At 38.3% G+C, this 13,173-nt stretch overlaps 1 protein-coding gene across 1 annotated transcript in view; it reads left to right on the forward strand.

Annotated features, from left to right (window-relative positions):
• The window catches only part of LOC117812390 (serine/threonine-protein kinase PAK 3), a 55,060-nt gene that overhangs the window by 1,579 nt on the left and 40,308 nt on the right, over window positions 1-13,173 (forward strand). The window contains exon 2 of the mRNA XM_034683112.1: window positions 280-372. The gene's annotated coding sequence lies outside the window, so the exon portion shown is untranslated. The remainder of the gene's footprint in view (window positions 1-279; window positions 373-13,173) is intronic.

The following is a 13,173-nucleotide window of genomic DNA, read 5'->3' on the forward strand; positions in this document are numbered from 1 at the left end:
ATATTTCACTGCAGTCCTACTCAGATCCTTTACAAGGAGGCTACACATTCATCCCCACACAAAGGCCTCTGATATAGTTGTAAACAGCAGAATTTCTAAATAAATGTGTTCAAGGCTATATCCTTCTTAAAAGTGAATCATCATCTTTACACACATCTTCTCTCTGCATAGGTGCATCAGTGATTGATGTAAAGTTGAGGTGAATGACACAAGTCAAAATATTGATGTTGCTTTAAGTCGCTTGTATCCATTGACATCTTGGTCTTTTTCCCCCCACAGCATCAGAGAGATGGCAACAATCCTCAACCCAGTCGATTGTAATTTGGTTTTGATGGCACCTTCACAATCAAGTTCAAGGCAACAAACTACAAGGTAGGCCTGCTCACCCTGTCATTGCTTTCTGACCAGTGTCTAGAGTTAGCCTGAAATTACAGTCTTGAGTGTGAACTAAGAGAAAAGTTTGCTGAGGTAGCAAGGCGGCCTCTTGTCACTTTCATCTCCACATAATTGTGGTTGTTCACCACAACATTGCAGTCAATGACAGGGTTTGATAAAAGCCAGTGTTTGAAAACACAGGCTGCCACAGTTGTGTTAGCAAAGTGGTGAGAGCTGCTTGAGCCAAAAAAAAATCTATGAATGACTCAGAGTTTTTATTTTTCCCATATGACATCTGATTGTCTTTGTGATCTCAATCTATCCTTATGGTGACAATTTTATCCCTTAACAGCAAATATAAATATCATTTCATCTATATAAGCTATGGTCTTTGTGCAGAGCTATGCTTACTTAGCAGTGTGTTCTTGTTAAGTGGCATATATGTTGTAAATGATCTTAAATGGTTGAACAAAATAGCCATTCAAGAGATTAAAAAATGGCAAACACCAGAATTTGATATACATCTATCTGAACCTCTTTTTTAATTAATCCATGCCTATAATTTAGAGTAGAATTTCCCTATTTGTATAAAGATGCACTAAAACATAACTAACCTTTTTCCTGTTTTTGTCAGTGAAGTATCAGTGAGAGGATAACTCTTAAACAGGCCTGCAAATAATCACTAAGGTATAAAGTTTTATTTATGCTACCTTTTAATGTCAAATTAGTTAATCCCCTTTAATTCCTTACCATTAAGATAACACAGAGCACAACTTTAAAACACCATGCTTTGTAGCTTTAATGATTTGGCTATAGAGGTTTGATACCAGGGTGGATGTTATGGTTGATTGTTGAACAATAGTTTAATTATACAAGCGTCTTTGAGTACTTAGAAAAGCGCAATGTAAGTCTTATTAATAATGATCATTACTGTCATTATTATTATTATTTTATCTGTAGCACAACTTTACCTTCTGATATTGATACAGCTGTATAGACTTTCAGAAGATACAGAACTTGAGATGGATAGAGACTTGAGATAGTACAGCTTTGGATTCTGGAAAGTCTGCATCATAAGTAAGTAAGATAAGATAAGATAAACTTTATTGTCCCCATACAATAACATGCCCACTGTCAAGATAAGAAACCATGTCACTGTGGCATACCAATGACACAACAATACCAATAATACAATAAATAACAATAAGATACCAATGTGGCAGTAAAAAGCCATATCATATTAACATTAGTGCAGAGTAAGTGAACCCTCAAACTCATACAAGAGCATTATGTTGGTGCAGATTGTTTGTTGAGTAGAGTGAGGGAGGGAGGAAGGAGAGCCGTCTTCCAGAGGGCAATAATTCATATTCTGAATACAGAACATGAGAAGAGTCCTTCAAGATCTTTTGTGCCTGATTGACAACGGTATTTCCAAAGATAGTTTGAAGGGACAGGTAATTTTTCTTACCAATCACTTTCATGGCACATTTAAAACGTTTTTCAATCTTAGATTTACATTTAACAGATAAACGGCCAAACCAGGCTGCCATCCCATATCTGATCAGACTTTCCAAGTAGTCTTCTAATTTGTCTTTCTTGCAAAATTGTTAGTCATCTGTTACAGATTAGATTTCCAAAAAACGCATGGAAATCCCCATTATTCATTAAAAGTAACATATACAGCCCTTGGTGTATTATGTCATGTATTTTTTTCCCCAGTGTTGTTTCGTCATTGTAGTACACAGTGCACTTGTAAAGCGATATAATGCTGAAGGTGGTCAGAGCCTGTGGGATATCATAACTTACTATTATTGTTGTGCTCATAGTAACCACTAGAGGGAGCCAAATATACATTTAACACAACCTGTGTACATCTGTACATAGGCTTTCGTACACCTACAGAGATGAACTGTAGCTGCTTTTCAGTCCCTGCTTTTGCTCTTCATCTCTTTTTAATTACATTGTGTGGTGGCAGTGGTATTAATTTCATTATTGCATTGCAACATATTTAAACTTAAAGTGTTTCAGTTCAGCATGCAGAATAAGTTGATATGTTTTGGAAGGGAAAGCAGATCAAAAGTGATATCATGGATAGGAGACATCCTCACATTGTGGTTGTGTTTGAAAAATGAGTCAGAACAACAGAGCCGCCTCTGAGAGGGGCTCCAGCACTGTGGAGTCTGCAGCTGAGGCAACAGGACTGTTTGTGTTTCTAGGTTTAGGATGCCTCCAGTGGCAAGAAAAGAAAACACTACCAGCCCTTAAGGCATCTGGAAAGGTTTTGTTTTGAGAAGCTGATGGAATCATTTTAATTGAAAACATTTTACTCTGTGGCGTTGATTTTTTTGGCACATCAGCTTTCTCCAAATTACTAATAGTTGCATGACAAATATACACTTGGACATTGACTACTAAATCCAGAAACAGTCAATAGTAATACTTCTTTAAAGTCTGTGACAATAGATTACTTTTTTTAACAACATGCTCTTTATTTTCAGTGTATATTCACTATTAATGCTTAACACACATAAACAACATTAAGTCAATTCATTCCAATCTGAGATATTTGCAGATGAAAACAACGCGTTACTAATGAAACCACCCACCGGCATGAAAACATAACAATACCAATAATTGCAATTATACGACCTTGTTTTTATCCAACAGTTACAGAAACCCTGCTGATATCTTAAATCGCAGCTGGATCTGCAGCTACTCTCATTAAAAACACTTTTTATGGAACAATAACTTTAATATTTTCAATTTACACTTAATATTTTAATAAAAAATGCATTGGGTCAATATAACAGAAGCAAAATGAAATTTCCTCAGCATATTATGAACTAGCACTCTGAAATATGGCTGCTCTTTTTTCATTCAACCGTAGACAGGCACTTTTTTTTGCTCCAGGACCCTTGGATTCGATTGTCTCCGCTGTTCAGTTGACAGCATGCTCTTAATTGGGTTCCGAATCAGAGGCACAGACTTTGTTGGCTAAATGAGTCACCCCCTCTTTAATCTCTACAGAGAGGAAAACATGGAGAGGGTACCTGTTCCCCCGCCTCTGTCCCTCTCTTTTCTCATGGTAATGTGGGTGCGGCCCTCGATCCCGGGCACCATCTGCCCTTCCTCAGGGTTTGGGCCCCAAGCACTCCAGACGTGTCCCTTTGTTTGTGTGTGTTCAAGCAGAAAGTGGAGGATAGACGTGGTTCTTGTGGCCCAAAAGGCTTCTTCATGGAGAGCACGAGCCTGCTGTTCATTAGCCTACATGTGACAGAGGGAGGGGTCCGCTCGCGTGCCCTGTGTGCACAAACATCAGGGGGATCCTTGAGTTTGTTCTGGGGCTGCACAGTGATGTCATTGGAAGTAACCGTTGGCTGGGGGACGACTGGGCAGGTCAACATGCGCTTTGTATGGACTTTTTCGGAAGTAAATTATAACAGTGTTATCATGATTGATTACAGACAATCTTTTAACTGATTTGTCAAAACAGCACAAAATAAAGGTACCAATAAACTTGAATTTAAAAATACATCACAAAAATGAAAATTTGACATCTACATAAACAAATTAAAACAGAAATTTTTGAGTGATAAAACCAAGCGGCAACCTCCGGTCTCAAACTATGAAGCCCATGCGGAAGTGTTATAATCTGCACTACATCGAGGATCCGCTTGAGGCTGGCTGCAGAAACACCGGAAACCACATAGACACCAATTCAAAAAAGACGATATTTGCAGGATTAATAAACATGTTTACAGCCTGGTTCAAAATGGCTTAGGTCTACGTTGCTCATTTCTTTTTTTTTTTTCTTTTTTAGTTATATTTTTGGGGCATTTTTGCCTTTATGGATAGGACAGGAAATGTGGGGAGTAGAGAGTGGGGGAGGATATGCAGTAAGTGGTTGAGGCTGGAATCGAACCTACAACCTCTGCGACGAGGACTATAGCCTCTGTATGTGGGGCCCTTAGACCGCTAGGCCACCAGCACCCCGACGTGGCTCATTTCTCTATCGGCACACACTGTACGGGGGGTGAATTTTTTTCTAACGTGACGGTTCAGAAGATATTAAGATTACGAGTTTTTGCCCAAATAAGGACATGACTGACTTGACTCCCGGTCTGGAACACATAGCTGTTGGCTAGGAGGCTCAATCTCTGCCTCTTTACTTCACACTATGCCTGGTTGAGTTCCTCATTTCCAATATGGCTGCCGCCATTGATTGGCTTCAAAACCGCGCCCAGGAACACATGGGTGACGTCACAGATACTACGTCCATATTTTGTACAGTCTATGTTCCCAATGCAGGTGATTGGATAGTTTCAGAGTCACAGATATTAGTATGTCTTTACTGAAGGTAATGAATGCAGTGTCGTCCACAAGCTATTTGGTTTGGCTTTCTTAAGACCCATCATCTAATTGAACTTTGTCGAAACACTTGCTTGTGATGTGACAGATGGATGAATGGATATAACATTGGAAACACAACTATATCTGTCCTTTCAGTTTGACTTAAATGAGTGTTGTAAAAGAGTGAAAACAAGGTTTGAAACCAGTGCAGGCCGTAAGGTGATTAAAAACGGTGGTTTAGGATACCAAAATGTCAAAAGATCAAGAAAATGTTGTCGAGGACATGGGTACTCCATTGGAAAACAAACCAACTGGCTGCAAATCAGATATGAAAATAACAGCTTACTATAACTCAAGGTGTGTGCACTGTATCTGCCCCACCTTTGAATCCTCGAGTGAACTGACAGTGTAACCTCCCAGTTACCCGACATAACACAGAAAAGCAGATTATGACTTTCCATCGGGCCTGCCCTCCTCATTTTCAAAGCTATACATGCTCCTGGCTGCATCTAGATTAGTTATTGAACTGTCCAAGCAAAAGGGAAACAAGGCCGCTTCAGAGGCACAACACACAATGAGCCAGCTGTCAGGGGGAGGGGCTTGTTCAGACCAGCGTTGTCATGGATAGGACTTTTTTTCTGTGGTTGTGTTGCCCCCTGAGAGCTGATAGGTGCTCTTGTGTGTTGGGCCGCCGTGCAGTGATTAATATTGACACAAGGCTTGATTGAGGACAGGCAAGTGAGCAGAGCTGAGGCAAGGTGTTATGACACGGATGTGCAAGCAAAGGTGAAGTGGACATGGATACTCTGACATTAATGTATTTCTGTTTGGACAGGCATTCAGCAAAGTGTGTTTGTGCAACAGACATGAAAATATAATGAGGGGATTTTTTTAAAATGTATGTCAGAAGTTGTTGGTGTTTTTTTTTGCTACATTTGGTTGTGTTGTGCTATAGCTTACATTAGCATTGACCACTAAACCGTCCTGTCCTCTCTATAGTACTTGTATAACAGCAGGATGATAAGTGCCCTTTGCAAGAACCCACACAGACCCCTTCCTCTAATCTCCTGAGGTCCCTCAGTTTCCACCCCCACACCTGTTTTACATTCAGAGGTGTTGTCTTCAGCCTCTCCTCAGCAGCGTCAGAGCTTATGTCCTTGCAGAGTGCTTGATACTGCATGTGATGTCACATGATCTTTAGAGATGTTATGGTGGCTGTTAGGCAGATCATTTTAACCATTGAATGAAAGAAGGGATGAACATTTCTTCAGTAAGGCTTGAACCTTACATACTTACTGTGTCAGGCCTGGTCAACTTTGTTTCACATCATAATAACAACCAATAGTCTGTGCCTCATTTTTTTATTTTTTAATAGTTTTTATTTAATAGTTTTCAATATATAAAACATAGTGAAAATACTCATACATGCACATGGGAAAAAAAACAAGACAGACAAAGACGTAACAGCATGTCAGCATTAGCATGGATGAGTTTGCTTATAATATGTATATGAATACCTTCTGTAAATAAACAATTCTTTTTTACCTCATCCATGAGTATAGGATTTGATACCTAATGCAGAAACAAACTTTAAAGAAAATGTACAAAGAAAAAGATCTACAACATCTACGAGAATTAAAAAAATTCCTTATCCTATGTGTTATTCTTTCCATGTTATACATTTCATTAATAGTTGCTTTCCATTTCGTTATCTGTGGTGGGGTCGGTTTCAGCCAGTTTAGTCACCTGATTCATTGCTGTTATTCTTAAAGTCCTATACAAGTATTTGTCTGATGCAAGAGACAGTGCCTGGGGGATGGTTCATAATAGAAGGTGTTGTGTTGTGTTGTGAAGATTACAGTTAAATATCTTATTTAAATCTGTGCATCATTTTAAAGTCAAAGATCATTTAGTGAAAGATAGATTTGTATATTTTAGAAACCACTGAAACAAATGTCATGATAATGAAAATCCTCTGATCCCTTTTAAGAAGGGATTAAGCAGACTGTTTTACAATCCAGAGGTTATCCAGTTGGGGAAGTTGCATTGTAAGGGTGAAAATACTGGATCACAATGTAGCAGCAACATGAAACTGTGCATCATATATTTCAGTGGGACGTAAATGATTCCCTTCCAGGATGTGATTCTACCATTAGTGCAAGACACATCATCATATTTTTTAAAGTTATTAGATTTCCTTGGTGAAAAAACTTGACTCCACATTAAACTCATCAGAGACAGCAGACTATGATACTGTAAAATCATGTCAATATGACCTCCCATGTATGGGAAACCACACACCACCATCATTATGTATAACCACAGACTGACAGTGTGAGGATGAATAACATGTTTGATGGCACTAAGTGTCTGATCCCAAACATCTGGGGGCACAAGTCAGAGGAAATACTTCCTCTTGGCCTTAGTGTCCTCTTTTAGTAAGCAGTGAGAAACATGTAACACAACCTACATTTAAAATCCTGCTAAACAGCCAAGGTGTTAAGTGCACAACACTAAACCATGCTGTAATCTGTAATTACTGCGCTTAGCTGTCAGTGCTAACATTACCGTTGAGCTATTTCTCACAGTTAAAAATATTTAAATAGACTTCACAAGCTCCTGTAGGACTGTGGGTAACCCATCAATATGTTACCCATAATCAGCAGGATAGAGGCCTACTGACCTCAATTATTTTCCTTAGGGGGGTAATCTCTGCTGTGCTAGCACACACAAAAAGTAGTTGTGCTGTTTGAGAGTGAAGCTGAAGCATGGATAAGCGTGACCTATTATCTTTTACATGCCAAGTTACAAGTGCAGGGCTTACTGAAGTTAATCTGATGTGGTAACATGATGAGCATTTAATACATGGTTCATACTTGCCATGATTTTGTATGGCAAGCATATATCTTTGTCTCACACATTAAATTATTGCAAATGCAAAAGCTGTTGTGAAAAAAATGATATTATAAACTAATCTTTTTAAATGCAAGCCAATTTGTGGTCAAGTCTCATCAGTGCTAATTCCATTGCAGATGACGGTTGTTTAAAGCTCCAGTGTGGAGGTTTTATCTAGTTATGAAACCGACTGAAATTTGAACCAATGGCCATTTAAGACATGCAGAAGCAAACAAGACCATTAGCAACATAACTGATTATTTCTATGTAGTTCCGTGTCTGAAGCCACCGTAGGGGGTAGGAACGGACAAGGCGATTAACAGCTAAAATGATCCTTTTTGATTCATTGTTAGTGGCACATTTAACTGTTTTCAGAAACCTGGATGAGATTTTTTGTGAGTGAATGCCACTTACTCATGTACAGGACAAGATTAGCAAAGAGATAAAACATAGTGTGTCTCCTACAGGGGGCACCAAATTCAACACAAACTGAAATTCCCTCACATGAGCTTCAAATGGGTCAAAGAAGATTTTTTACAATTTGTGGGCATAAAACAACAATTCACGACAGCTTTGAGTCCTAAATTGCTTGTTGCATTAAATAGGAGAAAACTGCACACTACAATATGTACTTTCAGGCACAGGTAGTAAGATTTGATCGATTCATATCAGAAAGTGAAGTTTAGTTCAGTGAGAGTCACCTTCACACTTCATCTCATCTCATATATCATTATTTCCTGCTCTGCTTGCATGTCTCCATGAAGCCTTCCTCTGCCTCTGCTCCCAAGACGCAGTAAGCTCCACCATAATATAATAATCCAAACCATAATTTGATGTGGTTTATACAGTCGTGAATGGCCGGTGTTGTGATTATTTGATTGTGGACCAAAGAACCTTTCATCTCAAATTTCATTTCTCCATTTCTCAGAATAATATATTCTTTTGGATGGATGAAGTAATATCATCAGGGAACACTGCTGATCACGGGCTGTAATTAAATTCATATTCAAGTTTTAAACATTCATTCTTAAAACAGTAATGGTCTGATGATTCTGCCAATAGGCATATAGTTTTCCTCGCTGCGTTGGTTAACCAAATGGATTGGAGAGGTTCAAAAAAGTGAACTGAAATGCAAAGAAAACATCTTTAACATGCTGTAGAATTGAAGGATACTTACTTTTCCCAGGATTCAAACATTTTCTTAGAACCTAATAAACCATTAAGAGCTGAACACATCTTTAATTCCATAGTCCTAATGCTTATAGGACACAAACACGACTAAAATTCTAATTCTAAGAATCTAAGTTAGTTTTTAGATTGCTAACATTAGGTGTATATAATTTGGCTTATTAACTTCCATCAGACAACAGCTAGTGTGAGCACTCAACAAATTCCTAGCTAGCAGGTATGTTAGCTTGGAATAAATGCCTCTCCTACAGTCAAGGTCTCTGGAAAGTGGTTGAATTTACTTTTTAGCTGTTATCTTGCAGAAGCTAATTTTTAATCAAATATGATGTATCACTTGAATTACAGCCTGTTTTCATCTTTCTGTTTCAATTGTAAACATCTTATAAGTTGCCTGTCAATCTGGTAAGTGTTAATATGATATGTGGTGTTTGATTAATGTATATATGGTGAGTGTAATGTGTTGTGAATATATATAATATAATATATAATAATATATAGTATAATGTATTGTATGAATTTATGTGCTTTGGCAATAACATCTCTTTGTTCATGCCAATAAAGCAAATTTGAATTGAATTGAAAATTAACATTACAATGATTTGTCAGTATTATATACCCAGAATACAGCAGAACCACATTTTCTTTTTGATATCATTATCAGCAATCCATTGTTACGTCCCGGCTCATAGGACGCAACAAAAACGGGAGAGGAGACGAAGTATACGAAAGTGATTACAAATTTATTACAAAAGTAAGATAATAGTGCACAACGAAAACACAACAGGAGCGCCGCGCCGCGGTGTCGCCACGGGGTGAGAGCAGAGGGGTGCCCGACCAGAGAGAGCCACGCCGGCTGGGAGAGCTCTTTATACCGCCTTCCCCAGGTGCAGCCCATCCCCTTGACGACCGAGGCCTGCAAAGACACACACACAGACACACAGACACACCTAGTGGTGTGGAGGGGTCGTCACACCATGAATGTGATGTCACAAACAAATGGCAGTCATGAAGATAGGGTTAATTGCATTATCAAAAGCAGTAGGACCTTGAATGTCTGCACAATTATTAATAACAATACATTGAAAAGCTATTATGATATTTCAGTCTGGACTTACACAGCCATCCATAAAGTAACGTGTGATTGAATGATAGGAAGCCTTACTTTGTCCTTTCTTTCTCTTAACATCACTTGCATGATATGACTAACAATGGACGTACATTAAGATATTTTTAACCTGTGTTACAAATAGGAAAACATAGCCTGAAGTTAATTATGTATTCCAGGGAAAAGGATATAGCTGGAATAGATAAAAGACAAGCTAAACTGAACTCAGATGAACATGTGTTACTAGATTACCACAGTGTTTTTAAAGAATCATAACACTGATAGTAGTCTGAAACCACATATGGTAGTTTTTTTTAAAGCAATTTCCCCTCCTCTTCTCACAACACTAGTAAAATTCAGACAGGCCTTATTACAGAATGTCACCACCGAGATGTGATGTGCCTCAGAGGATATTTATAGGATTCATTATATAAACCTGATCACTCACAGCAGCCTATATGCAGCCCCTCCTCTCTGGAGCTGCAGGTTGTTCTGTAAGCTTCTGATCTGAGCTTTCACTACCTAGCTTGTGGGAATTATCTGCTTTTGGTACCACTTGCTGAAGTTAATGACTTGCTCATTTAGCAGAGTGTAAACAGTGGAGGTTTAAGATAGTGTGAAAAATGAATTAAGATGTTTTCTGTTGTTAGTCTTTGATTAAAACATTTTAAGTGTTTCTAATACACAGAGGGGACACAGGTAGGAGTTTGCTACTTTAAAAGGATGTGACAACAACACACATGTCAATAAAAGGACATGCACTGGCTAGAGAAAGTCTGTGACCTTTCTGATCATTGTTTGCTTTCATTCAGAGAACTAAACGGCTGCTCTTGTTATAGAGCAGACATAATGCGTTAATCCAGGTGAGACAAATAATCTTTCACTTGTTAATCTACTTGATTTTACAAATAAATAGCAAATAGAAAGGTCATAGAGGACCCGAAGCATCATGAGGTTCTGAGTCAATGCAATCAAACAATAAATCTGGATCCAGATTCAGGGCCAGGACCACTTAGATATTTGGGCTGACCCTGTTGAATGGCTGAGGAGGCTGACTGGAAGTGCTCAAAGCAACAGATGGGCTACAGTTAGTGAACTTACAACCCATTATAACCATGAAAGAAAGCTTATTATGCCTTGAAATTCACTGTGGGTGACAACACAGTTGGCCAGAAGCACAAAGCTGTGGTTGCTTTGATACAGACACAAGAGCTTGATCAACTCGGGTTCCTGTCTTGGCAGCTTGGTGGCTCATTGTGACCTCGCAGTGGAGACTTCCTCTTGCTGGATTTTGTTTCTGTGTTTGAATGGATTCTGTTGGATCCAAGGTCTTGTGGATTGGGTCAGCGGTGACTCTGAAACGGTCATATGTTGAATGGTGTGTCATTCCACATGTTGGACACGTGATGGACAGCTGACCTGTCCAGGGTGTTTCCTCTCCATCAGCCAAATGTCTGCTGGGGAAGCCCCAATGTGATAATAACTATCCATAAGTAGTGTTACATGGGGAAGTGATTGCTGTCTTCTGATATCATAGGAGGATTAGACAAACAACATGTGTACAGAGTTTGAGAAACAATAACTGAGGATAATTTTTATCCATATGCTGTTCTTTGTTGTGCATTAAGGTTTTGTTACACTAGTAGTGTGCTTCAGATCCAGAAGGATTTGGCACTTTGCTGTATTAACTGTGCCTCGCTGCCTCTGCGTAGGTGTACAGTGATCCTCAGCGTCTGCTGACAGGAGTCAGAGCTTCCCTGCTCTCAGATGTTAACATTTGTTACTCTCAGTTCTGCCTTTGTTGGCTGATCAGGTCTTGGTTTTTCAACATTTTCGGCCTGCAAAGCTGGAAAAAACATTTGATATTTAACGATTTGTCCTCAATTTAAGTATGTTTATAATCCCCAACACTTAAGGAAGTCTTTTTTTTATAAATTTCAGACATTTAACATAATTAATTGTCATCTATTATGCCATCAAAGCTCCATTTTTTTCAAGAGTTTCCTTGAGATTATTAATGCAATTAATTGAAAACATCACATCAGCCACCCTCTGATGTAAATATACTATGATAAGCCATACTGTCTCCATGTAATCATCATCTTCTCCATCTTCTGTCACAGAACAGCCATATTACTCTCCGCCGAGGAATCGACATTACAGGGGTTGTCAGGACAACCAGCCATGATTCACAGAGCTCAGATAGGCCTCCACCTTGAGCTAGAAGCACTAGCCATGAGACTGAGCAGATGCTGTGCTTGTCAGCAAATCGCAGGTGAGATAGAGGAAAAAGATGACATCATAGGCAAATTAGGGCAAATGCAGACGGTATTTTGTTTGTCGTCTCCGCCTGCTCATGAACTCAGAGGCACTAAAATACTCCGAGGAAAGAAATCTGTGGGTGTGTGGTAGATACATTTTAAGATTCAGGAAAAGGATTATTTTTAAGATAAGGTTTTATTTTCAAAAGGAGAAACTGGTGTTGATAGAGAAAATAAGTTAAAAAGCAAAAAGGAAACAGCTGTAATGTAAGAAATACTCTTTATAAGACAAAAAGACAAACTTATGACCGGGGTCCCTTTTTTTTGTTTTTACAAAATGACATTCATAATCCATGGCTTGTACAGAAATATACATTGATGTACAGACCATGCATGCTTATTCTTGTATGATTTTGAATGTAACACTATGATCTTTAATGTAAAAGATCCAGTTATAAAAGGGAATCGACTTTCTTTTCCCTCACACACTGAGGATTTGTTATTACGTTTCTCTCTCAGACCCTACCAACGACAACAATAGATAAATATAGGAAAGCTTGAAAAGACTTAAGTAAATATACGCTCATAGTTGTTTTTATGCAAACCTGGTCTATCAATAAGTGAAAGGTGTAGAGTGTTCATTGTACACAGCGTAAATCTTGGTATATTTTGCTATCATCATCATTATCCTGTTTCATTATTGTCACTCATATGTCTCCTCTTGATCACTCTTCACTTTTAATCTTTGCATTGTTACAAGTAAACTTTCCTCATTAAGGTGTCTGTTAGGTGTATTTCAGCTTACCTTGTTATTCAAAGATAATATCATTTATAATCTAATATTCTTTTTCCAGGCATATAACAGTCAAGCTGGTAATAATAATAATAATAATAATAATAATAATAATAATAATAATAATATTGATTCATATCACACTTTTCAAAACAGAGTTAGAAAGTGGCTTAGAAATGAGAAATAAACTAAAGACAATTAAAAAA

This window comes from Notolabrus celidotus, chromosome 5 (assembly GCF_009762535.1).
Source record: "Notolabrus celidotus isolate fNotCel1 chromosome 5, fNotCel1.pri, whole genome shotgun sequence".
Lineage (NCBI taxonomy): Eukaryota > Metazoa > Chordata > Actinopteri > Labriformes > Labridae > Notolabrus > Notolabrus celidotus.